Source organism: Cnephaeus nilssonii (genome assembly GCF_951640355.1).
Source record: "Cnephaeus nilssonii genome assembly, chromosome: 1".
Lineage (NCBI taxonomy): Eukaryota > Metazoa > Chordata > Mammalia > Chiroptera > Vespertilionidae > Cnephaeus > Cnephaeus nilssonii.
This window is the reverse complement of record NC_137072.1, coordinates 63,215,332-63,240,711: the sequence shown is the minus strand read 5'-3', so window position 1 is coordinate 63,240,711 and position 25,380 is coordinate 63,215,332. Positions and strand designations below refer to the sequence as shown.

At 38.7% G+C, this 25,380-nt stretch overlaps 1 pseudogene across 1 annotated transcript; it reads right to left on the bottom strand.

Annotated features, from left to right (window-relative positions):
* Positions 1 to 2,227: 2,227 nt before the first annotated feature.
* On the bottom strand, positions 2,228 to 25,380 carry LOC307092702 (ferritin heavy chain-like; annotated as a pseudogene). Its single transcript has 2 exons — positions 25,297 to 25,380; positions 2,228 to 2,797 (listed from the first exon to the last, which is right to left on the bottom strand). The product of its transcript is annotated as a ferritin heavy chain-like (transcript).

The following is a 25,380-nucleotide window of genomic DNA, read 5'->3' as shown; positions in this document are numbered from 1 at the left end:
CTCTTGGCCTCATTCTCTCAATAGTTAACCCTTTTTCTTTAATCCCTATTACTGTAAAACTTCTGAGAAGAGTTGTCTCCATTGGCTGTTTTCATTTTCTCTTCTCCATATTTTTATTCAACTCCTTCCAATCAGGATGGTTCCCCCAGCATTCCAAAGAATTGGCTCTTGTCAAGGTAACCAATGATTTCCATATTACTAATTACTAAATCTGGTGGCCAACTCCCTGTCCTCATCTTGTTTTAGCTATCAGCACATTTGACAGGGTTAATTATACCATTTTCCTTGATTCAGTTTCTTCACTTTGTTTCCATTATATCACCATCTTTTGGTTTTTCTTGGACCTCACTGTTAACTCATTCTGTCTCCTACTCTTCTTCTCTCTAAACTTGTCATGTTAGAGTGCTCTAGGATTGAGGACTTCTCATTCCGTGAAGCACTTTTTTTTTTTCCTATCTGTATTCAGTAAATTCTGCCACCTAGTATAAAGCTCATGGTTTCTCCTGAATTCTAGATTCATGAATCCAACTTCCTACTAGACATCTCCACTTGGATATATATTGGATATGTAAATATCAGCATGTTTAAAGACTAAACTACTAATACTCTGTCCTCTACCCTGTCCTTTCACATTTTGATTGTTGGCAATTCTATCTATAGGTTTAGCTGCTTAGGTAAAAATTTTTTAAATTATCTTTGACTTCATTTTGCCTCCAATAGCCCATATGCAATCCATTAAAAAACCTTTTGGCTCTGCTTTCAAATATATACAGAATACACAGTCCATATAATGGTTTCTGAGGCCCTAGACACTCTGGCCTTCATCAAGCAACATTCTGATCCTTATTCTCCCCATCTTCCTTAGCCCACATATACACCTCAGATATGAGAACTTTTCCCTTAAACAGTCACCTCTTTTATAATTTCTATTTCTCAAATAAAAGATATGCAAAATATATTGAGGCAATATATTTATTCTAAAACAATTTGTACAGATGTATTTTGTACTTTTTTCATACTGCTTTATAATTCCACTCCACGCTGAAATCCATGAGAGAAGGCCATGCAGGCTTTCCTGGTATCCTTCCAACATACCATGCATCTTTCCATATTAGGGGCTTTTTTTTTTTTTTTCAACTCTTCTTCCTGATGTTCAGCTGGTTTCTTTAAGTTTTCGCTAAAACATCACTTTCTCAAGAAGACCTACATCAAGCAACATTCTGATCCTTATTCTCCCCATCTTCCTTAGCCCACATATACACCTCAGATATGAGAACTTTTCCCTTAAACAGTCACCTCTTTTATAATTTCTATTTCTCAAATAAAAGATATGCAAAATATATTGAGGCAATATATTTATTCTAAAACAATTTGTACAGATGTATTTTGTACTTCTGTGAGGTCATTTAGCTAAAATGAAACACGTTGTATAGTTTACAATTCTGAAGAAGCTTTCTTGAAATGTAATAAAAAATATCAATGATGCAAGACTTGGGCACTATGATAGAGAAAGTTTAAGAATAGAAATGACTAAGTAATATTTCATTGTATACAAGTACCACATCTTCATCCTTCTTCATCGAAGGACACTTCGGTTGTTTCCATGTCTTGGCCACTGTGAATAATGCTGTAATGAACATGGCTGTGCATTTATCTTTGCAAATAAATGTTTTCAATATTTTTGGGTAGATACCCAGAAGAGAAGTTGCTGGATCATATGTTAACTCTATTCTTAATTTTTTGAGGCCATTTGTGACAACATGGGTGGACCTTGGGAATATCATGTTAAGTGAAATAAGTCAGACATAAAAAGTTAAGAACCTTATGATTTCATTCATATGTGGTATATAAAACTGAGAGCAACAAATGAACAAACAAGAAAAACATACAAAAATGCATAGTCACAAACAACAGTATGGTGGTTACCAGAGGGAAGAGGGTGGGGATAGAGAGTAAAAGGGGTCAAATATATGGTGATGGAAGATGATTTGATTTTGTATGGTGGTCACACAATGCAATATACAGGTCATGTATCATAGGAATGTACACTTGAAACCTATATAATTTTTTGGGAGGATGCCACATTACTTTATTTGAAGGAATAGTACAAATGAAAGACATAAGTGGATGTTTTGGTACAAGTTATAGAAAAGGTAACTCCAACATGCACTTACTGCTTTGGTGACTAAGAAGTCACCCCCGTGGCTCTGGGAAGCCAGCCTAAGGCTTAGCTCTTATCACTGTCTACCAGGGTGTGCTTGTCAAAGAGATACTCTGCCATGCCAGTTTCAGGGCCTCCAATCTGTGCAAGTTGGTTATGTGGTCACCCAGTTCTTTAATGGATTTCACCTGCTCATTCAGGTAATGATTCTCAATGAAGTCACACAAATGAGGATCATTTTTGTCAGTGGCCAGTTTGTGCAAGTCCAATAGTGACTGGTTCACACCTTTTTTCCCAAGCATAATGCATTCTCCATTGCATTCATCCCCTTCTCCCAGTCATCACAGTCTGGTTTCTTGATATCCTGAAGGAAGATTCCATCACCTCGTTGGTTCTGAAGCTTCATCAGTTTCTCAGCATGCTCTCTCTCTTCACGAGATTGGTGAGGAAAATATTTGGCAAAGTTCTTCAAAACCACATCATCACTGTCAAAATAGTAAGGTAGTAAGACATGCACAGGTAGACATAGGAAGCATAGAGCGCCAGGTTGATCTGGCGGTTGATGGCGGTCTCCGAGTCCTGGTGGTAGTTCTGGTGCACCTTCGAGGTGGATCCTGTCGTTGTTACAGTGGGCCACTAAGGAGAGGCAGCTGTGCAGCATTGGAGTGGTGGCAGGGGCCTTGGGACTGTCTGAGGGCACTGGGCAGCTGGCTGAGATGGATCTAGCACTGGGTTCCATCCAAGCACTGTTGAAGCAGGAAACAGGGTGACTCTCCACAAAGACTGTCAAAACCTATATAATCTTATTCACCAATGCCACCTCAAAAAATTTAATAAAAAAAGAATGGAGAAACCCCCCCCCCCCAACAGAATAGAGATGGCTATTGTTCCAATAATAACAATGGCTGTCATTTATAGGAAACTTTCAGTATTTCAGCTACTGTGAATAGCTAATATTTACTGAGTAAATGTCAGGCATTGTTCTAAATGCTTTACATACTATATATGTGATTTAAGCCTCCCAGCAATCCTGTGAATAGGTTCTAATAGGTCTCCCCCTAGTGGCTTTGTGGAGAAGAGCATGAAAGGGGGAGGTAGGCAAGCGTGGAAGCAAGAACATATAGGCGTTGGCCATTGTTCTCCGTGCTCCTAATTTTTTCATCCTACTCCAAGCTTTCACTTGACAATCTGAAGAAATTATAGATCAAGAGAGAAGGGAATGGAGCTAAAGGAAGTTCAGGGCCAGGAGAAGTGGGAAACATTGAGGCAGAAACCATAGAAAAATTCAGAGAGTATTCCAGGGGGTTACGTTTAATGGCTGCTACCATCTTTTGTCTCTAATAACTGTAAATGTTCACCATATGTAAAGCTTTTGTAAATGGAAATTTATCCCCAAATTTTGGAAATAGGGAGAAGGCCCAGCATCCTGAAGCAGAACAAGAACTAGACTGTGCAAAAAACTACCCATAGACACACCAATGAACCAGGGATAAGGGAAAAAATGAAAAGGGTTAGCAAATGAGGGTCTTGTGATGAGCACAATTTTGCCATTCACACGGGTGTTTTCTGTTCAACCTGCTAAACCTTGCTACTGTCAGACATTGAGCATACGTGCGAAGACTGGGAGATAGCAGCTCCTTTCATGCTCATTCATGATTCTCCTTCAACATGGCAAAGATAAAGGAAGAAAATCAATGTTCTCATCCTTGATTCCCCTCTAACAAGCTTCCCCAGGTTAAATTTAGATGCAGAGAGCCCAGGTCCTTTTTGTGACAAGGAAAGGATCTGATTGCAGCTTTTGATATCCAAACTTGTGAAAGGGGTATTTTAATACATATTTCATCTTGACACTCTTCCACCCTGTGGCTGCACTTCCTGGGAAGGGACTGCGGCTCCAGCAATGATCAATCAGTAACCGACTCTTTCTGTAATTGGAAAGGCAGCACAAGTCTGAGAACAATGCCGCTTCACAGACTTTTGTTTATGAAGTGTTTTGTCATCATTTAAAATACCTTCTGTTTTCCCATAAACCCCTGAGGTAGGTTATTGTCACTGCCATTCTAAAAATGAGAATGTGGAGCTTGCATAACTCTACAAGGTTATAAGAGAAGTTATTGGCTTAGGATGAGAACTCAACATTTCTTGTTTCACCAGATTATTACCCTTTGAGTCACATAACTATAGTGACAAATGGAATGACCAGAGATAATGTGCTAAGAAGTGGGGCAGGCATAGAAGTCCATTGATGCACAAAGCTGGAAGATAAAAGGGGCCATTATTCATGCAACAAATGCAGTCTGTGCCATGCTTTTAAGCTACTCAGGACAAGTACCCCTCGTAAAATAAAACTATATATTTTCTTTATTTTATTGCTGCTGTTATTTGTGCTGTCTCTATTACTTGAATACTGTTCTGACTTTTAGGTTTGTCAAGTGGCTCCACTGTGGCTCCAATCACTGGTAAACACCACCAAAGTAGAATTTGATATTCTCACGATATGTCATGTTTCCATGTTTCACATTCAGACGGCCAATGGTGGGTGGGTAATTAACCAGGTAAAATAAGATGTTTTTGTTAATCCTCACCTGAGGATATATTTTTTTCATTAATTTTTGGAGAGAGTGGAAGGGAGGGGTAGAGACAGAGAGAAACATCAATGTGAGAAAGACACATCTATTGGTTGCCTCCTGCACCTGCCCAATCAGGTCCATGGGCCAGCGCGCTATCCAGTGTGCCAAACCAGCTAGGGTTGCAGCAGACTTTTAAAAATATATATATTTTTATTGACTTCAGAGAGGAAGGTAGAGGGAGATAGAAACATCAACGATGAGAGAGAATCATTGATCAGCTACCTCCCGCACACCTCCTACTGGGGATCGTGCCCACAACCCAGGCATGTGCCCTTGACCGGAATCGAACCTGGGACCCTTCAGTCCGCAGGCAAACACTTCAATCACTAAGCCAAATCAGCTAGGGCTGCAGCAGAATTTTTAACAACTCATTCTGCCTTTCTTTTCAGAATCTTAGCAGATTTATTGCTCTATGGAAAGAGAAGGACATCGAGGGTGAGAACAAAAGAGACAAGTCCTTTTTACTTAATTTCCTGAAGAGGTGATTAAAAAAGGAAGGCTTTACATATTAGGTGTGTGAATCATAGAGGAGGTGAGGTTGAAGGTAAGCTCAGGCTTTCTTTTCTTTTCTTTTTAAAAAAATTATCTTTGTTGTTGAAAGTATTAAAGATGTCTCCCATTGCCCCCTTAGCCATTGACCTGCTAAGCTCAGGCTTTCTGACCCAGAGGAAGTAATTATTTTTCTCAGATCCAATACTGAAGATTTAAAAGGAAAGACCTCATTGTCCCATTGCGATTGCCGCCCCATCCAGGAGTCATAGGAGTGGACAGAGGCATGCGGAGTGGTGATAGCTCCACACAAAGCAGACTGAGGAATGGGCCTCAGCCCTGACAGCAACGCAGCTTGTGGACAGACACCGGCATGACTAAGCTGTACGAGAGTAACAGCTCTTTTAATACCATGTGTAGGAGGATAGGGAGATATTGCTCACATTTGAATGTCAAGGGTAAGAACAGTTATAAGTAGGAGAAAGGGTGAATGCAGAGTAAATGTGGAAAAAGTCTTGGGAATCCCATGTTTAATCAAGATGGCGCAATGGAAAGTTGTCCAGCCTATCCTACTCCCCTTGGGGAGAAAATCACCTAAAAAACAATTCAAGTAAAGTAGTTCACTATTGCTGAATTTTTTCTGCATGTTAGAACAGTTAATAACTAAATATTTGGGGGGAGGGAGAGAAAATATGGTACCTTGTACCCCCCACATACCTGTGCTTACAATATTGCAATTATCTATGTTTTCATATATATCCACTCATAGATGTAGGCTCTATGGGGGCAGGGATATTGTCTGCTTGTTTAGGGTGGTATCTCCAGTGCCTGGCACATTTTGTTTGGCATTTAACACATTAGATGGTTGTTGGTTGTCCAAAGGAATGAATGGTGGATCAAGGAAAAGAGTGTTACAGATAGGAGAAAAAGTTAACTTTTGTTTTCCAAGTCTAATCCATTGGTACTCTTTTAAGAGACATGCAGTGTATAATTAAAACCCAAACTGTCTAGGTTCCAAATCCAGTTCTACCATCTCCAAGCTGTGTCATTACAAGATGGTCCTTAATCTTGTCTGTGAACTATCGTCCCCACTTACATCAATGGATATATCAGGGATATAAATTTTGCTGCATGTATCAAGTGCTCAAATAGAGTAGTTCAAATAAGATAAGGGTTTATCTCTTACTATCTATTATATAAAAAGCCTGTGGTCATCATGCCATCACGCCGTAATGACCAATCAGCAGGAGGCTGCGTGCGTGGGGTGTGCGGGCCTGTGTGCACTGCCAGGCACATGCGGGTGTGCGGGGACTTGACTCTGGAGGACTTGACCAGAGGTGCGGGTGGGTTTCTGGGTCCCACCTCCCGCGGTGGTGGTGGTGGCGGCGGCCGCGGGACTCTTTCTGGGTCCTGCCAAGCTGCGGACTCTGGGTCCTGGGTCTCTTGCGATTTCGCGTGCTGGGCCCCTAGTTTAATATAAAGAAGTCAGTTGGACTTGTATGGCAGGTCTATTATACAATCATGACCCAGACTCTTTCCACCCTTTCTTTTAGCCAACCTTGGACTGTGACTTTTAGAATGGTCTCTTGGTGGCTGCTGGAGCTCCAGCTGTTGCATCTGCTTCCCAGGCAGAAAAAAAGGAGATAAGCAGCCTGGCCAAAGTGGATCAGTGGTTGAGCATTGACCTATGAACCAGAAGGTCTCAGTTCAATTCCTGGTCAGGGCATATGCCTAGGTTGTGGGTTTAATCCCTAGTGTCAGGCCTGCTGGAGGCAGCTGTTCAATGACTCTCATCATTGATGTTTCTCTCTCTCTCTCTCTCTCTCTCTCTCTCTCTCTCTCTCTCTCTTTCTCTCTCTCTCCTTCTCCCTTCCTCTCTGAAATCAATAAAAATATATTTTGAAAAAAGGAGATGAGCAAAAGCAACTATGTGACAGTGATTTGTCTCCCTTTAAAGAGATTTCTCAGAAGTCTCAATCAAAAACTTCCATTTATATCTCATTGGCCAGACTGTATCACAAGAATCCTTCATCTGAATAGGAGTCTGGAAAATGCTTATGTGTATTGCTATTCCCCAAATAGAAAGGATTATGTTGGTAAGGAAAAAGTGGGGATTGGCTATTGGATACAACTAACAGTTTTGGAGCAGGTAAAGACACACCTAGTGGGCATTCAGATAATGTTGCTGAACTCACATTTAAATTAGGCTTGTGATTGTAATTGAAAATGTATATAAATATATAGAAATATATGTAGACTTGAACATTGGAATTTCAAGACATAGCTTTTAGGTGGCTTCCCAGCTGAAGGGTAATGATTAATGATGACATAGAATTTGTTGTGAACCTGAATCCTTATATAAATTCACTCATTTAACCCTTAATCACAACTCTGAAAAGTAGTTTGGCTATTATTTTTAGAGGAAACTGAGGACTACCTGGTAAGAAGAATGCTCCACAACCATCAAATGGCAGAGTTAGGTAAAAACTTAAACCCAATCTGCTTCCAGAGTATGTGCTTTTGATTCCCAATGCAAGTGAGAGAATATCTCCTAGTAAAAGTGAATTAAAAATAAAAAACGAATTCCTTTGTTCCCTGGATGGAATAAGTTAACTCTTAAATCTTAAAGATTTACTTGAAGTTGTTTCGTCTCTGTGATATCCTGTTCAAAATAAGGAGAATAAAGAGCAGATGGCAATATCTGTTAGAATATAAACCCAATAAGGGAAAAGACTGCCATTTTCTTGGCTGCAGCAAGAGCCTAATTTAGTGTTTCAAATATTATGAAAGTGCTTGGCAAATCCTATTTGTAGTGAAGCTCACACTTTGACTTTCCCAGCTATCCCAGCCTTACCATATAAATATGCTGCAATTTAAGAGCTTCTTTTAGAGATAGAACTCTAATTCTTATCTTCAGTCAAAATGAAAATATGCTGTTTTATAAAAACATTTAAAGCTGAACTATTACCAACCAAACAGCTTGCCAGAAAAGGCACATATAATGAGATTGCATTCATAGATATATTTATGCACATATGTATATATTTTACATGTACATATTATAAACACTCATGCTTATAAAAATAGCCTAATTATTTTTAGAGCATCTGTTGGGAGAAGAGGACATTACCCAGCCATCCTTCAAGGAAGACACAGATGGTAGGTAGTGACTGATTATGAGGAAGTGCATGCTATCTACACAAGGTCAGGCAAACAAAGCTTTGAGCCTTTTCAGTATTAGGATGAAGGCAATTGAAATGCAAATATGAGAGGATAGAAGGAGGTAGCAATTACTGCTAGACTCACCAGTGACCAAATAATTATCAGCATTAGCCTTGCCTGCAGAGGTGGGAGAAGGGGGTAGAATTTATCTCATTTTCTCTTGCCAACCTCCAATGGATTAGCGGCGAGGTGGGTGGCACCTGTAGCAGCTTTTGATTGGCTGCTTTTACATCCTCTGAAAGAAGGAGGAGGGGAATCAGCAGGTGGGTTCCCAAGAACAGTTTCATAAGCTGGAGACTGAATATTTCTACTATAATTAACCCCAGGGAGCTGCTATTTTTCTTTTTCTCCTCCTTAGTATTTTGCTAGTTAATGCCCCGAATGTTCACCATTCACTCTGCCCTCAGAGAAGCCCTTTTGCCAGGGTTGGTGGCTACAGTGTTCAGCCACACGCACTCAGCAATCAGTAAGTATTCTTTGACTAGTTGTTGCACCTTTTCCTGTGAGCTAGTGGTTTTGGTGGTTGTTCTTTTCTTCCCGATTGGACATTTACTGTCATAAAAGTGGCTCTGAGGAGCAAACGAAGGCTGCCAAGTCTACTCCAGCCCTCTGTGGTGCTCCTTGGCTAGTTCATATACTGTGATTATTTTACAGTTATTCAGGGGACTGTTTGCTGCTTTGGGGGTAGAGGAATCCCATAATGAAACAAACCTCCACAAAGATATCACCTCTTGTATTAATATTGTTGTTATTGTTGAAATTATTGGAGCAACAATCTTGGTAGACAAAACCATGGAAGTCTAGGAAAACAACTGCCTTTTGATTTCAGTAGAGAAGAGAAGCCTTTCAATCTTGTCATTATTTTGTAGTTTTTGAAAATGTTTGTGATTTCCATGAAAATGTATATTCCTCTAAGGCTAGCAGAGATGACTGAGTAACAAGAGGACAGTGCTACCTACTTATTTCTTCCTTTCAATAGAAGTGTTATTTGGTATGTTTTGTTAAAACTTTGTAAAAGATATACATTGCCGTTTGGAATATAACATCTACTGTTAAACACTTTACTAGTAATACATTGGGCAGAAGGAATAAGGAGGTCAGAAACTCTGAGTTGTGAAATGGCCAGCATCTGTGTGAACATGGTGTGTCAGAGTGGTCTGGAGTGTCTGGTGTGTTGACCTGATGTGTCCTTGTGGAATGTAACCTAGACTGTGTGCAGGTGTGACAAGGATGCTAGTGATGGTGAAGCGGTAAGGGATAAGACTGGAAAGGTAGGTTGAGACCCTCGACCTCAGGGTCCATGCTCCTCCTCTTCTTCTGCCGTCACGGGTACTGTGGGGCATAAGTTTGAGAAGTAGCAGGCCCATGGAGAAAGCATTGGACTTCTTAATTTTTGAAGCTTTCTGAGCTAGTTTACATAAAATGGTATAATAATACGCACCCCTCAGGACTAATAAGAAAATGAATTTAAGGAAAACATGAAAAGTGCCTGGCAACTTACTTGATACATAGTTGACCTAGGTACTTTCTTTCCCTTTAGTGCTATTTACAGGAATCATCCAGGAATTGTTTTTGTAACTGAATGAACTCTCTAATTGAATCTTTTTGTTTGTTTGTTTTATAAATATTAGTTATGGCTTGAATTATTCATAAATTACAGTAATCTTCCAAATTTCTTCCATATGAGTAGAAAACCTGAAAATTAGAAGATTTGGATCTTTAGGTTGATTTGTAGCTATCATTCTGATGCAAACTGGAATTAGTCATTCAAAGGTTTAGCAAAATTCTTCCTTTTAGCCTTTTTTGTAAGAAGTAGAAATAACATACTTCCAACCTAGCTCCTGTGGGGATCTTTGAAGGATAAATTGAATAATGTATGCAAAAAGTGATTTGAAGAGCTCTATAAAAGAGTAATAATAACCCTTACAAAATCCTTAATCAGGTAAGTGTAGGTTATTTTCATTCTTAAAACCTTGACACATTTCAGTAATCTCATTAGGATAAATATCTGTGGATGAAAAATGCAAGTGTCTTTGACTATTTCCTTAAAGATGATAAATCTTCAATTCCACACCTAGTTTAAAGATTATTCTTTTCATTTGTTAGAGTGTGGTAGAACTAGAACAATGCTTTTTGTATTTATTTTATTAAATCCCAGAACTCTTTGTGTGTCGTCAAGATTCATTGGTCAATTCTTATAGCAGTACATCTTTTTGTTGCTGTTGTTAATCCTCACTCAAGTATATTTTTCCATTGATATTTAGTGAGAGAGACACATGGATTGGTTGCCTCCAGCACATGACCCATCCTGGGTGGGATGGAGCCTGCAACCAAGGTACTTGCCCTTGACTGGAATCGAACCCGGGACCCTTCAGTCTGCAAGCCGGCTCTCTATCCACTGAGCCAGACTGGGTAGGGCACAGTACATCTTCTACCAGCTATTTTCAAAATAGTCCTAACTTCTTAGAGAATTATGCTGTTTATCATCATAATAATCTGGTCTAATTTCTGGTTTGTAATCTTTCCTGAATAATAATCAATAACAGTTACAATGATGGAGCTTTCCACATGACATGGGTTTGGTGAGTTTCTGATGTTTTCTTTCTGGTGATTTTAGCCCTTTGTCCTTGATTACTGCCACAACTAATCTATTAGTCTCATGAAACTGCTTGTGTTACTGCAAATTAGGCCACTGCCAGTGCATGTTAGGATGTAAAGTGTAATTATGTCAGTGATCAGTTTATAGAGGTTGTAATTTCCCAGGTTTGCACTTGATAGCACTTTAATAGCTCATATGAACAATTTTTTTTGCTGTCTTATGTAATTTGCAGAATATTTTAGTGGTGATGTTTAAATGCTGCCAAAGACATGATGTCATTATTACGTGGTAACAATACCTTTTAAAATGTGCTTGAACCTTTATAATCCAGTAATATAGTATCATGGTTTATGTATTGCTTTAACTGAGAGGTTTTAATATGATATCCACAGGAAAACAAAATGTTTTTCAACTAAATGATAGCAACATTAGTATCAACAGTCATTATTGGTTTTGTAAAAGGAGTTTAGTGACAAACTGTAGGCATCCAATTTAGCATTATTTGTTGTGACATAAAAGAGAAACTATGAGAAAAAAACCCCTCAATAATTTATATGCAATATACTTCTTTTACTATTTACCCCTAAGATCTCTTGTAATTTGTCTTTTGTGGTAGCTGTAAAATGTTAGAGTAAAACAGGAACATAATGAGATATTTACCTAAGGCAACACACTATTTTAGAATGAACTTTAATAACAGAATAAGAAAAATCTCCTTGTTACGCTGATGACTAAATGGTAATTACAAATCATTATTGATCATTGTTCAATGTTCATTAAATCATAGCTTTAACCTACATTTTTCTACTTGTTCTCAATAGAAAGAAATTGGCAGGTTAACGGATTTTATTCTGTCTCCAAATAATCGTGGTATAATTTCCTAAAAGTGAAAAAATTTTAAAAGAAAGTTGATTGCTAAAATAAATGTTCAACAACATTGAATACTTATTTCCTGGTCCTTGACAAAGAATGAATGAACGAATATTTACTGAGTTTCCTCTATGGGACCAACCCTGTTCCAGACATGCAGGATGCAATAGTAAAGCAAACAAAGTTGCTGCTTTTATGAACTTACGTTCTACAGCCTACAATAGTCTACCATCCAACATTTTTCAAAATCTTAGTTGACAGAAGAATTGTTTGAACTATGTTGATGATCAGCTGTTTTCTTGATGAGGAAAACAAGACATTTTTTGGGGGTAGACCAGCAGCTTGACTCTGTACCTAGTTAGTCAGTATCCCTAATGTACATTCTTGTTAGTCTATAATCAAGTCACTGCCCCTTCTTTAATTATCTGGTCTTGTAAGACTTGTTTACCTAAATACTCCCATTTTACAGAGGCCATAAACCATGAACAATATAGAACCCCTGGAGGGGGTTATCAGTGCTGGCGGGCCCATTTTGCAAAGCCCATGAAAGGTCTGGAAGTCTGATCCATATATGGGGGACAAAGAAACCAAAGGGTATAAAGAGAAAGCTTGCTCCATATTGGTTTACTCAGGATTTGGAGAACTGACCCCCTGAGTCACTGTACTAGTACATGTGAAACATCTGGAAATAAATGGGTTTTTCCTGTATCTCCGGTACTCCTGTGTATTTTTTTGGTTGCCTGGTAAATTCTGTAACATTCTCAAGGGAAAACTGACCATTGGTTGATTTCAGATTCTTGTACTTTGTGTGACATGAAAGGGGCACTCAGAATTAGATCACAAGGCATGGGGTCATGCGGGGGAGACTACATAGATCCCCATGGTCATCAAAACTCTGGATAGCCTAGGTCAGTGGTTCTCAAATTTTAGAATGCCTGGGGAATTTATCAAATACAGATTCCTAACCCCACTTTGAGAAATTCAGATTCTTTACATTTAGAGAGATACTCAGTAATTGCATTTTAAACAAGCAATAAGTGGTTCTAATAGTGTTGGTACCTCACCCATATTTTGAGAAGCACCTATTTTTCTTTATTTTCTTTTATTATTTTTTAAAATCTTTGTTGAAAGTATTACATATGTCCCTTTCCCCCACCTTTTGCCCCGTCCAGCCCACCCTCTCCCTCTCCCCAGGCCTCACCACCTTATTGTCTGTGTCCTTGGGTTATGCATATATACATACAAGGTCTTTGGCTGATTACACCCCTCCCCTCACCTTTCCTCCGAAATTCCCCACTCTTCCATGAGAAGCACTTGTTTTTAGATTTTATATATTTGACATTTATTAACATTACAAATTTAATTTAATTATTACTAATTACCTAAAAAATGACAAATGTATAGACAACCTTAGCCGTTCGTTGGTATAGATGAGCTCTATGACCTCTGAGAGAAGTTAATTAAATTAATTAATCTTTCTGGCTTAATAAATTTCTAAAGTCACAGAGGTAGGAGCAGTGAGCCAGATGGGCTGCATAGACTCAGGAAGCAAGTTACAGAGGCAAAAGAAGGGCCCTTGGAGCTCAGGAGAAAGAGAGCAAAGAATGAACCTGAGGGAAAAAGGGGGAGAGAGAGCATGCAGAGAAGTTCATTTTAGCATGAGACGTAGGAAATGTTCACTTTTCCTGGGAAACTAGAATATTTTCTTTTAGTGGGTAATGTCCAATGTGTAACTGACCATGCTTTCTTTTCATTTTGGCATTCAGGCAGCTTTGCCTCAATCTGATAACTGAACAACCATCATAAATTTGATCATCATAGATATCCTAATTCTTCCACACCACCCAGCCCTCATGACACCACAGTCTGTAACTGCCCCTTCCAACTTATATTTCTCTGTTGTTCTGATGATAAATTTTTATTTATATTTAACAATTGCACTTCTATAATCAGCCCTAAGTACTCTGTGGAATGAAATATGTTCTAAGCCAGTGATGGCGAACCTATGACACGCGTGTCAGCACTGACACGCGTAGCCATTTCTGATGACACGCGGCCGCATGCCGAGGATGAAACATTTGCTGCTCCTGAGGATGAAACATTTGCGACTAGAGTCTTGGAGTTAGTTTTTTCCTCAAAGTGACACACTACCCGAGTTATGCTCAGTTTTTTGGCGAAGTTTGACACACCAAGCTCAAAAGGTTGCCCATCACTGTTCTAAGCAAAATATTCATAACTTAGATTTTTATAAATACAGACAAGTATTTCTTCCAATTTAGTCTAAGTATCACTATGCTAAAAAGGAAAGCTAGTTTTATCACTTTGTAGTAATCATAGTGTTGAAATCTATATTCACTTAGGAAATACTGAGAATGTGGTTAATCAATATTGGCATTTGTAATAACCATCACTCCTGGGAATACCTGATTATGCAGATGTGATATGAAAGAGGCAGTGAACGGAGAGTCCTGGAAGAAGAATCAGAGCCTGCGATGTAATCCCAGCTCTACTTATAATCACCTCTATGGCTCTAAAAAAATCGAAACCTCTTTGAACTTCTGTTTTTTCCTCCTTGAAATCACATGATTTGGAGTAAATAATCTCTAGAGATTTTTAAGCTTATTTGCAGATTACTATAATTTTTTAAGCTTTATATGATATTTACTCTTTTTACATATGGTTTTAGAAAACAGATAAATGTATATATCTAAAGAGGATATTTTTATTTAACTGAAAAACCTATCACTAATAATTGATCTTGACTTTAAGAATTGGACCAGACTTAATTCTATATAAGATAAACTTCTTACACATGAGACTGAAAGCACAGATAAAGAGTTGCTAACACCTCCAACCCATATTTTTTCATAGGAGCTATGCAACAGAGGATCTGGGTATGTCTATATACTTGATGAAGAAAATTAAATTATATTTAGACAAGTGTAAAGTTTTCATCTTCAAATTTGTCTCAATACCTTTCCCCCCGTTTCTTCCATACCCCTTCCAGCCTCCTGCTCATTCACTTGATTCTTCAGGAAAGAACTGAGATAGATATTACAAATTATTAAGGTGGTGACTTTCTAAAGCTAATTTCTCAGAAACTAAAATCAGGCTGGAGAATGTTTATTTCTCCCAGAATTGTTAATTTAAAAGACTAGGTTTATAATAACAGTTTTTTGATGACTTAAAATATATTTCCAGCATGCAGTGATGGCCTTTGAAAAGACCACAATACCTTAAAATATTATGAAAATCAAGGCCTCTAGATAGAGTTTGCTGAATATACAATGCAATCTTGTTGCCTAGAGCAGTAGAAACAAAACATTTTCATTCTTACAATGGCTGAGGCATCCTTTTGTTTGCTTCTTCTATGACAGACCTTCAGAGAGAGTGGAAGTGGTCAGAATGTGCACACAAGCAGCATACTCTTTAGAAATCTGGTTAGTACAAAGATATCTAGTTAAGAGCACACCATCTAATGAGTTTTCTTTTTCTTTCACCTTTTACACCCAGCCCTCAATCTCCCTCCCATCTGACAACTGTCAAAATGTTTTCTGTATATGAGTCTGTTTCTATTCTGCTTGTCCATTTATTTTGTTTTTTAGACTCCATATATAAGTGAAATCACATGGCCTTTGTCGTTCCCTGACTTATTTCACTCAGCACAATATTTTCTAGTTCCATTAATGTTGCAGATGGCAAGATTTCTTTTTAAAAAAAATATATTTTATTGATTTTTTTACAGAGAGGAAGGGAGAGGGATAAAGAGGTAGAAACATCAATGAGGGAGAAACATCAACCAGCTGCCTCCTGCACACCCCCCACCGGGGATGTGCCCGCAACCAAGGTACGTGCCCTTGACGGGAATCGAACCTGGGACCCTTCAGTCCGCAGGCCGACGCTCTATCCACTGAGCCAAACCAGTTTTGGCTTTATTTTATTTATTTATTTTTTTTATGGCTGAGTCATATTCCATTGTTTGCATGTACCACTTCTTTATTCATTCATGTATTGATGAGCAGTTAGGTTGCTATCATATCTTGGCTATCCTATATAATAAAGAGCTAATATGCTAATTAGAATGAACAGCAGAATGACCTTCTGGAAAGAAATTCCGGATGACCTTCCAGAACAACCAGTGGGTGGGGGGGAGGGCTGCAGGGCCACAAGGTAGCCGGGGCTGCAAGGGCCTACTTTTGCATGAATTTCTTGCATTGGGCCTCTAGTTGTAAATAATACTGCAGTGAAAATATAAATGCGTATGTCTTTTTGATTTAGTGTTTTTGGTTTCTTCAAATAAATACTCAGAGGTGGAATTGCTGGGCCCTACTTTTTAAAAAAAATATATTGATTTCAGAGAGGAAGGGAGAGGCAGAGAAAGAGATAGAAACATCAATGATGAGAGAGAATCATTGATTGGCTGGCTCCTGCATGCCCCCCACTGGGCATTGAGCCTGCATGCCCTTGGCCGGAATTGAACCCTAGACCCTTCAGTCCACAGGCTGATGCTCTATCAACTGAGCCAAACTGGCTAGAGTGCTGGGCCCTTCTTGACCCTTGTTATAGCCTTTGTTTTAAAGTCTATTTCATCTGATATAAGTACTGCTACCAGAGCTTTTTTGTTGTTGTTATTTCCATTTTCATGAAATATATTTTTCTATCCCTTTACTTTCAGTCTGTGTGTGTCTTTTGATCTGAAGTGAGTCTCTTGTAGACAACATATATAAGGTCTTATTTTGTTTTCCATTTAGCCACTATATGCCTTTTGATTAGAACATTTAATCTATTTGCACTTAAAGTAATTGTTGATGTGTGTATTTTTATTTTATTATTCATATTTTTTATTTCTTTTCATTTTTCTTTAAAGAAGATCTTTTTTAAAAATATATTTTATTGATTTTTTACAGAGAGGAAGAGAGAGGGATGGAGAGCCAGAAACATCGATGAGAGAGAAACATCAATCAGCTGCCTCCTGCACCCTCCCCCCCCCCCACCGGGGATGTGCCTGCAACCAAGGTACATGCCCTTGACCAGAATCGAACCTGGGACCCTTGAGTCCGCAGGCCGACGCTCTATCCACTGAGCCAAACCGGTTTCGGCTAAAGAAGATCTTTTAACATTTCTTGCAATACTGGTTTGGTGGTGATGAACTCTTTTAGCTCTTTATTTTCTGGGAAGCACTTTATCTGTCTGTCTATTCTAAATGAGAGTTTTGCTGGATAGAGTAATCTTGGTTGTAGGTCCTTGTTTTTCATCATTTTGAATATTTCTTGCCAATCCCTTCTGACCTGCAAAGTTTCTGTTGAGAAATCAACTGACAGTAAAAGGCATCTCCCTCATAGGTGACTAACCGCTTTCATCTTACTGCTTTTAAGATTCTCTTTTTGTCTTTAATCTTTGGCATTTCAATTATGGTGTGTCTTGGTGTGGGCCTGTTTGGGTGAATTTTGTTTGGGATTCTTTGTGCTTCTTGGACTTGTCTATTTCCTTCACTAAGTTAGGGAAGTTTTCTGTCATTACTTTTTCAAATAGGTTTTCAATTCCTTGCTCTCTCTCCTGATGATGTGAATGTTGGGATGCTAGAAGTTGTCCTAAAGGCTCCTTAAACTATCCTCATTTTGGGGGGATTTTTCTTTTTCTTTCTTTCTTTCTTTCTTTCTTTCTTTCTTTCTTTCTTTCTTTCTTTCTTTCTTTCTTTCTTTCTTTCTTTCTTTCTTCCTTCCTTCCTTCCTTCCTTCCTTCCTTCCTTCCTTCCTTCCTTTCTTTCTTTCTTTCCTTCTTTCTTTCTTTTAAATATATTTTTATTGATTTCAGAGAGGAAGGGAGAGAGGGAGAGAGAAAAAAAAAACATCAATGATGAGAGAGAATCATGGATCAGCTGCCTCGTGCATGCTCCCTAATGGGGATAGAACCTGCAACCTGGGCATGTGCCCTTGGCTGGAATCGAACCCGGTACCCTTCAGTCCACAGACCGACGCTCTATCCACTGAGCCAAATTGGCTAGGACCGATTTTTCTTTTTCTCTTCACTGTTCTTTCTTATCTTCCAAATCGCTGATTTGATCCTCTGCTTCATCTACTCTACTATTGATTCCTTGTAATGCATTACTGTTATTGTATTTTTCATTTTTGACTGGTTCTTTTTTGTTTTCTATCTCCATTTTTATGTTTCCTATCTTTTTGTTGAAGTTCTCAATAAGGTCATTGATTCTTCCCCTAAATTCTTTGAGCATTCTTACAGCCACTGTTCTGAACTCTGCATCTGGTAGGCTGCTTGCCTTCATTTGTTATTTTTCTGGAGTTTTGTTCTGTTCTTTCCTTTGGGGCATATTTCTTTGTCTCCAGATTTTGGCAGCCTCCCTGTGTTTGTTTCTATGTATTAGATAGAGCTGCTACATCTAGTCTTGGTAGAGTGGTCTTATGTAGTGGGTGTCCTGTAGCGCCCAGTGGCACAGCCTCTTTGGTCACTCAAGTTAGGTGCTCCAGGTGCAGCCCTCTTGTGGGCTGCATGCAGTGCACCCTCCTGCTGTAGTTAAGCCTTGATTGCTGTTGGCACATCAGTGGGAGGGACTGATCCCAGGCCAATTGGCTATGAGAGCTAGCTGCAACTATAGCAGGGGACCTGCTATGCAGTGGCCAACTCCACGAAGCAGGCCTCCTTTCAGTGGGACTCTGGTACCTGTTGAGTTCACCCCTTGAGTGTGTTGCTCATGGAGGTGGTTGGGCTAGGAAATGATGGTACATAGTAAAGGCAATAAATCTTTTAAATTATTGTTATGATTTCTCTTTTTACTGCTCGGTGAGCTTCTTAAGAAGAAGTGGGTGATTTATAGGGAAACTCTTAGGGATTCCTGTGTTTCACTGGTCATGTTTCTGCACGCATTTATCTGTATGTATCATTGATTGGCCGCTTCCCGCACACTTCCCACTGGGGGTCGAGCCTACAACCCAGGCACGTGCCCCAAGCAGAATCAAACCTGGGATCCTTCAGTCTGCAGGCTGACGCTCTATCCACTGAGCCAAACCAGCCAGGGCTAGAATACTTTTAACACATAATCGCATAATATGATACAATTTTTTAGAATCATTAATTTAAGTAGGAAACCAATAATTACAAGTTGTCTTTTTCAGAGGTGAAATCAGTCTACTTGTTGGAATTGTCAAATTGTAAAACCAGATTACGTCACTAGATGGCATAAGTTGCAAGTTGAAAGGAAACTGTGTTGCCAGATATGAAATGTAATGTGCTGATACCTACCTGTATCCTAGTTTATTTTTGTATATAGGAATATTAATCTTGGAAACTCCCAATAGGGAGAATATGAATTTTGTTTGGGTCTTTACTTCTGAAATACATATAACAAAAACAAAAAAACAGGCATTAAGTTCTTAGTTTCAGAAAAAATTAAAGAAAAATAGTTTTAAAAAAGCGCAATAGTTTGTATTAATTTAAGTCACTGAATATTGAACTAAAAAAATTACAGGATATTAAGGGGTAAGTAGAATTATCCCCAGGGAAAACTGAAAAGTGGTGGATTAATTAATTAATTCCTCTCTTTGGTATCCTGTATGGATGGTTTTCTACTTTCCCCATTCTCTTTTGGAAAGTCCCTAATCCCAGCTGCTGCTTTTCCTGCTGTCCCCAGCTGCTCCATGCTCACCACCGTGGGCACACAGCACAGTGATTTTACTTGTACATTCATCAAAACATTCCTATTCTGTGTCTCATCCCCTTGGAGTCAGAAGTTTCTATATACTGGCTAGTCAAGAAACAAAGCCATGCCAATCTGTGGGTGGGGATTAGGGTTTAATGGGGGAACTAGCTCAGCTCAGTTTCAGTTTCTTCTCTTAGGCAACATTGTCATAGAGGTCCTATTGAGCTAGGAAACAGAAGGCATATGCAATGAGTAAGTGAAGAGAACATCAACTAGTGGTAGGGAACCACCCTGGGACTATCCACAGCAGGATACCACTTTTACCATGGAGTAAGGGCCTCCCACAGGGAATGGTGGACATAAAAAGAAGAATACAGTCAGTCATTACACACTTGAAGCTCCAAAAACAAACAAGCAAACAAGAAGAAAAAACACACAACAACTTTGAAGCCCCAGGCTGCTGGTGGTGAGGGGTATGTGTGTGTGTGTGTGTGTGTGTGTGTGTGTGTTGTTAAAAGAAAAACAAAAATTCATTCGAATTGAGCAGCATTCCATTTAGCTGAGAGAAAGAAGCTCTGAAGAGCTATACAGAATGGAAGACTTTATAGGCAGAAGGGAGCAGAACAAGGAAGTCAAACCTGGTAAAAACATGGGTTGGTTACTGCAAGGTTATTTTTCTTTAGAAAATGAAGGGTTTTATTAGGCAGATAACTTACTAGTGCTGATCAGGTGATTCTTGACTGATTGGTTTAGGATTCTATTTCTGAGAGAACTAAAACTATAATTAAGTTAAGTCTCAGTTTGGTGACGTGTGGCTTAGCATAAGCAACTCCATTTTGGGCCTGTTGTCTTTTTTTTTTTTTTTTTTTTTAATTCTTTTCATCAGACTCTCAGCCTGAAAGACTTGATAAAAATGTAAGGCATTAGCTCTATTCCCAGCTCCTGCTCTGGAGTGCTTGCAATTTTTGCTGAATCTTTATATACCATACAGAGGTCACAGGCCATGACCTTAGTTTTCCATTCTTTAAGTTGATAATTTTCTTCTATCCTTTTCTGACATTCTAGATTTAGGGAGATCATTGCTTGGTGGTTAGCAGCTGCAAACACGCATTTGAAGGCTTTGAGATTATAATAACCATAGTCTGTGCACCAGGGAGACGACTATGGTTATTATAAGCAGGATCATTCCCAATGTCTAGAGTGCACTATGGAACCTTGGTCCCCAAGACCCAAATCAATCAGAATTAAAGATGTCAGAGAAAGACCCCAGTGAAGGAGTCACTTTTTTAAGCCAACTGGTATGTAGCTGAGGATCATCTTTCCCAGAAGTGTTAACCCAAATGTAGCAGGTGGTGTTGTCCACAGAACAGACACCTCCTTGCTTAGCTAAAAGACAATCAAGGGTTATCCTATTAGCAAGAACAACTTCTGCCAGAGTCCAGGGATTTTTGTTTTGTTGGTAAGCGACTGCTGTAGCAACAGATTCTGCAGTATTTTCAAGAGTTAAAACGAGGTTCCTGATCTCATTGTACTTACTCCAAGTCAGAGGAGTAGGGATCTGCCAAAGGAAGTGAATTTTGAATCATGAATGCTTCCTGGTAATTCCCTTTTGAGTCTGTGGCTCGGGACTGGAAAGGTGACAGCCATGGAAGGCAGTAAAATGTAAGGGTCCGCAGACTGTGCAGGTGGTTTTATTCTGGTTCCCCTGCCTTGTGTCCTTTCTTCTGTAGAGAGTCTTGACACATTCCTGGTTTGGGGTTGTTAGTCAGAGACAGGGACATGGACACCCAGGGTTAGGGAGCATGACATGATAGAGAGGGGAATGAATTTGTTTAAGAGAAACAGGCATTGGAAATCAGGGAGAAGTTTGTGATGGGCAGAACTACAGGATCACTAGCAACATGGCAAAGTCATTTGGAAGTTGGATTAGCCTCCCTTGCAATAGCCTAACATATGAGAACAGTGGCATTATCTTTCTAGCTAGAGCAAGACAAAAGGTGAACAATAGAATCATAAAGACTTTTATGGTGTAAGAATTAGGAAAAGAATGGTCAGGGAGGGAAAGAGAAGTGAAAAGAAATGTTCTTGATCTGATGCCTTGGGAAGAAGTTGTCTTCCTCAGGTTGGCTACTTCTCTTCCTAGACATTTTGATTTTGAGATTCCAGTGTTTACACAGGACCAGATGTCCGATGGAGCCTCTTTAGTTGTGAAATATGTACCCAAGTTTTGACACCTTGTAATTTGATAGCGGTTTCAGTTGTCAACAGTACTCAGTAGGGTCCTTTTCATGAATCTCTCTTTTGCAAAAGCTTCAGAATAAAACAACTGTGTGCTTGACTCTTATTATTTCTAAGTAGCTATAATTATGTATAATGATTAGAATTCTTAACCTTTAAAATCTTTTATTGCTAGCGAAAACTAAGAAGTAAGTAATTGTGGACTGTTAAACTAGCATTCTGTGGATTGGCAAATTTATGAATACATTTAATAATTTCTAGAAGTATATTCTTCATAGTAAGTGAATTAAATAGATGTAAGATAAAAGTTTATCTATGGACTTTTCAACAATAATTGTGATTTGTGGTATGTTTAATTAAAAATAGTTTCCAAAATCGTTTTGGTAACTTGAAACCTTAAATTTATACCTAGATAGGTAAAATGATGGATATTCATTGAATATCTAGATCAAGCATGTCAAACTCATCGCCTGTGGGCCACATGTGGCCCACAATGAATATTTTTGCGGCCCAGCCAATATAACAGTATGTAAGAAACATTTTAATAAAAATTTCGTAACATAATTTTTACAATATCCTGTTATACATAATTATTAATAATGAACTACAATGTTAGCTAATGACTGATTACTATAATCACGTTGCATTCATTTCCCTTACACGCCTTATGCACACTAATATTAGCAGCGAATATTTTAGCAGCTGATTGCCACGTCATTAGTCTTGGACTGACTTGTTTGGTGTGCACAACAGGAACTATTTCACTTTTAGAGAAGAAGAAGAATAGGTTTATTTGCATTATGCTTATTAGTTTGTGCAGTTATTCAGTGTCTGGTAAGTTAATGTTCAAGAAAAATTATTAGTTTTTATTAAGATGTTCTATTATGTTAACGATTTCTCATTTATTTTAGCCCTTTGTATTCAGTATGTCTCTATCAAAATAAACATACGTTTCTATGAAAATTTAGCTATTGTTTTTTTGTAGCCCACATAAACTTAAATCTTGTTTATTTGGCCCATGTTAGCCTTTGAGTTTGACATGCTTGATCTAGATCATTTCCACATAAGACAAAATACTGAAACATTAATTATTAAACAAAAGTTTATCTACTTTTGGCTTATTATTACAAAGGAACTAAAGATATTTGTGACTATCAATAAACATGTCTTGTGCCACATTGATTGGAACATGTAAACATTTGCATTTAAAGTAATTGTTGATAGATATGTATTTATTACCATTTTATTATTCATATTTTAATTTTTTTTCCTTCTTCTTTTTGAAGACCCTTTAACATTTATTGTAATACTGGTTTGATGGTGATGGACTCCCTTAGCTTTTTTTTTGTCTGGGAAGCTATTTATCTGTCCTTTGATTATAAATGATAGTTTTGCTGGGTAGAGTAATCTTGGTTGTAGGTTCTTGCTTTTCATCACTTTGAGTATTTCTTGCTAATCCCTCTGGCTTGCAAAGTTTCTGTTGAGAAATCAGCTAATAGTCTATGGGAGCTCCCTTATAGATAACTAGATAACTAACTGCTTTTCTCTTACCGCTTTTAAGATTCTCTCTTTGTCTTTAATCTTTGGCATTTTAATTATGGTGTATCTTGGATGGGCCTGTTTGGGTTCATCTTGTTTGAGGATTTCTGTGCTTCCTAGATTTGTATGTCTGTTTCCTTCACCAAGTTAGGGAAGTTTTTTGTCATTATCTTTTCAAATAGGTTTTCAATTTCTTGTTCTCTCTCTTCTCTTTCCAGCATCCCCAATATGCAAATATTAATACACTTAAAGTTATCCCAAAGGCTCCTATACTATGCTTATTTTTTGTATTCTTTTATTTTTTGCTATTCTTTGTTGTTCTTTTTTTCTTCTTTCCTTTTTGCTATTCTGATTAGATATTTTCTGCTTTGTTATCTTCCCAATCTCTGATTTAATTCTCTGCTTCATCTACTCCACTGTTGATTTTCTGTAATGTATTCTTGATTTCAATTAGTGTATGCTTGATTTCTTTTTTGTGTTTTCTAGTTCCATTTTTATGTTCCCTATCTCTTTGTTTAAATTCCACTAAGTTCATTGAGCATACTTATAACCAGTTTTGAACTCTGCATCTAGTAAATTTCATATCTCCATTTTGTTAAGTTATTTTTTCTGGAGTTTTGTTCTAGTCTTTCATTTGGGACACATTTTTTTTCCCTCCTCATTGTGGCTGCCTCCTTATCTTTATTTTGTATTATATAGAATGGCTACATCTCCTGGGCTTAGTAGAGTGGTCTTACATGGTAGGTGTCTTATAAGGTTCATTGGCACAACCTCCCCATTCACCTGAGCTGGGCACTCCAAGGCTTAAAACAAAGAGTTCCTATCAGGCTCGGAATATTATCTTCCAATTTGGCCAACTTCTGACCATAGAGTTACTTAAAAAAATTCTTTTGAACACTGTGTCAGGTTTTAGCTGGGACAAACAGTAAATACTTCTGGCAGTATTACACAATCCTAGGGACACAAGAGGTGTCCCAAAGAGGGTGCAAAAGATACTACCCTCCCAAGGTCCAGAGCCACTCACAACGATAGCCCAAAGAAACACAATTCCCCTGAGAGCTGGCAATAGTTGGTAGGACCTTAGTTGCAAATGGGGTGCAACTCACATTTCTGTCCAGCCATATTTTTGCAGTCCCCAACCTGACGGTTGCCAAGCCAAATTCTCAGGACACTAAATGCTACAAACAAGAAGGAAGTAGTTGTCCCTGGGAAAGAAAGGATAGACAAGCAACAGGTATCCAAACACAAATTCATGAGTCCAGTTCACAAGTGTTTTTTTGCCTACCACTCTGAATTTGGAAAGAAAGGGACAACGTGAAATTTTACTTTTCTCTACCAACAACCACAGATGAAGACCTGGGAGAGCTAACTTTGTAAGAGTCCTCACATTGTTCCCAGGATTCTGTCTGCAGGCTCTAGAGTGAGTGGGTCTCATCCTAACCATCAGAAACTGTAGGGGAGAAAAAATAATTTCCCCTCTGCCCTTGATGGTTAGTGCATGGCTGAGACCCCTTTTTCTCTAGGATGCCTCATAAATGGATGAGGTTATCGAGGTTAAAAATTCTCCACAGCGGTTACTGTAATTCAAGATTATCTTTGGTAAGGTTAACTTTCCAAAGGTAAGGCTGATTATTCTCAGCTGGCAAACAAAATTTTATTCACCTGAGGCCTCACGCTAGACCCCATCCTGCTTAAGTCAGCCTTGTCTGACCTAGGATTTAGTCCGGTTTCTAAGTAAGACCCACTTTGATCCTGGACCTGGCTGGTGTTTTAGTCGGACCCAGTGTGACCTTGCCCAGTTTCCGGGCCCAGTCTGAAAACAAAATGCTCAGAGTTGGAAAGCAGCTCCTAACACAAAAGCTGCGGAGTTAGGTTCCAAGAGAGACAGGCCTACCAGCCCTGGAGACGTTAAGAACGCAGCGAGCTCAAGGAACTTGGCAGGTACCTGCTCCTGGTTGTCATTGCTCCTGGGGGCCAT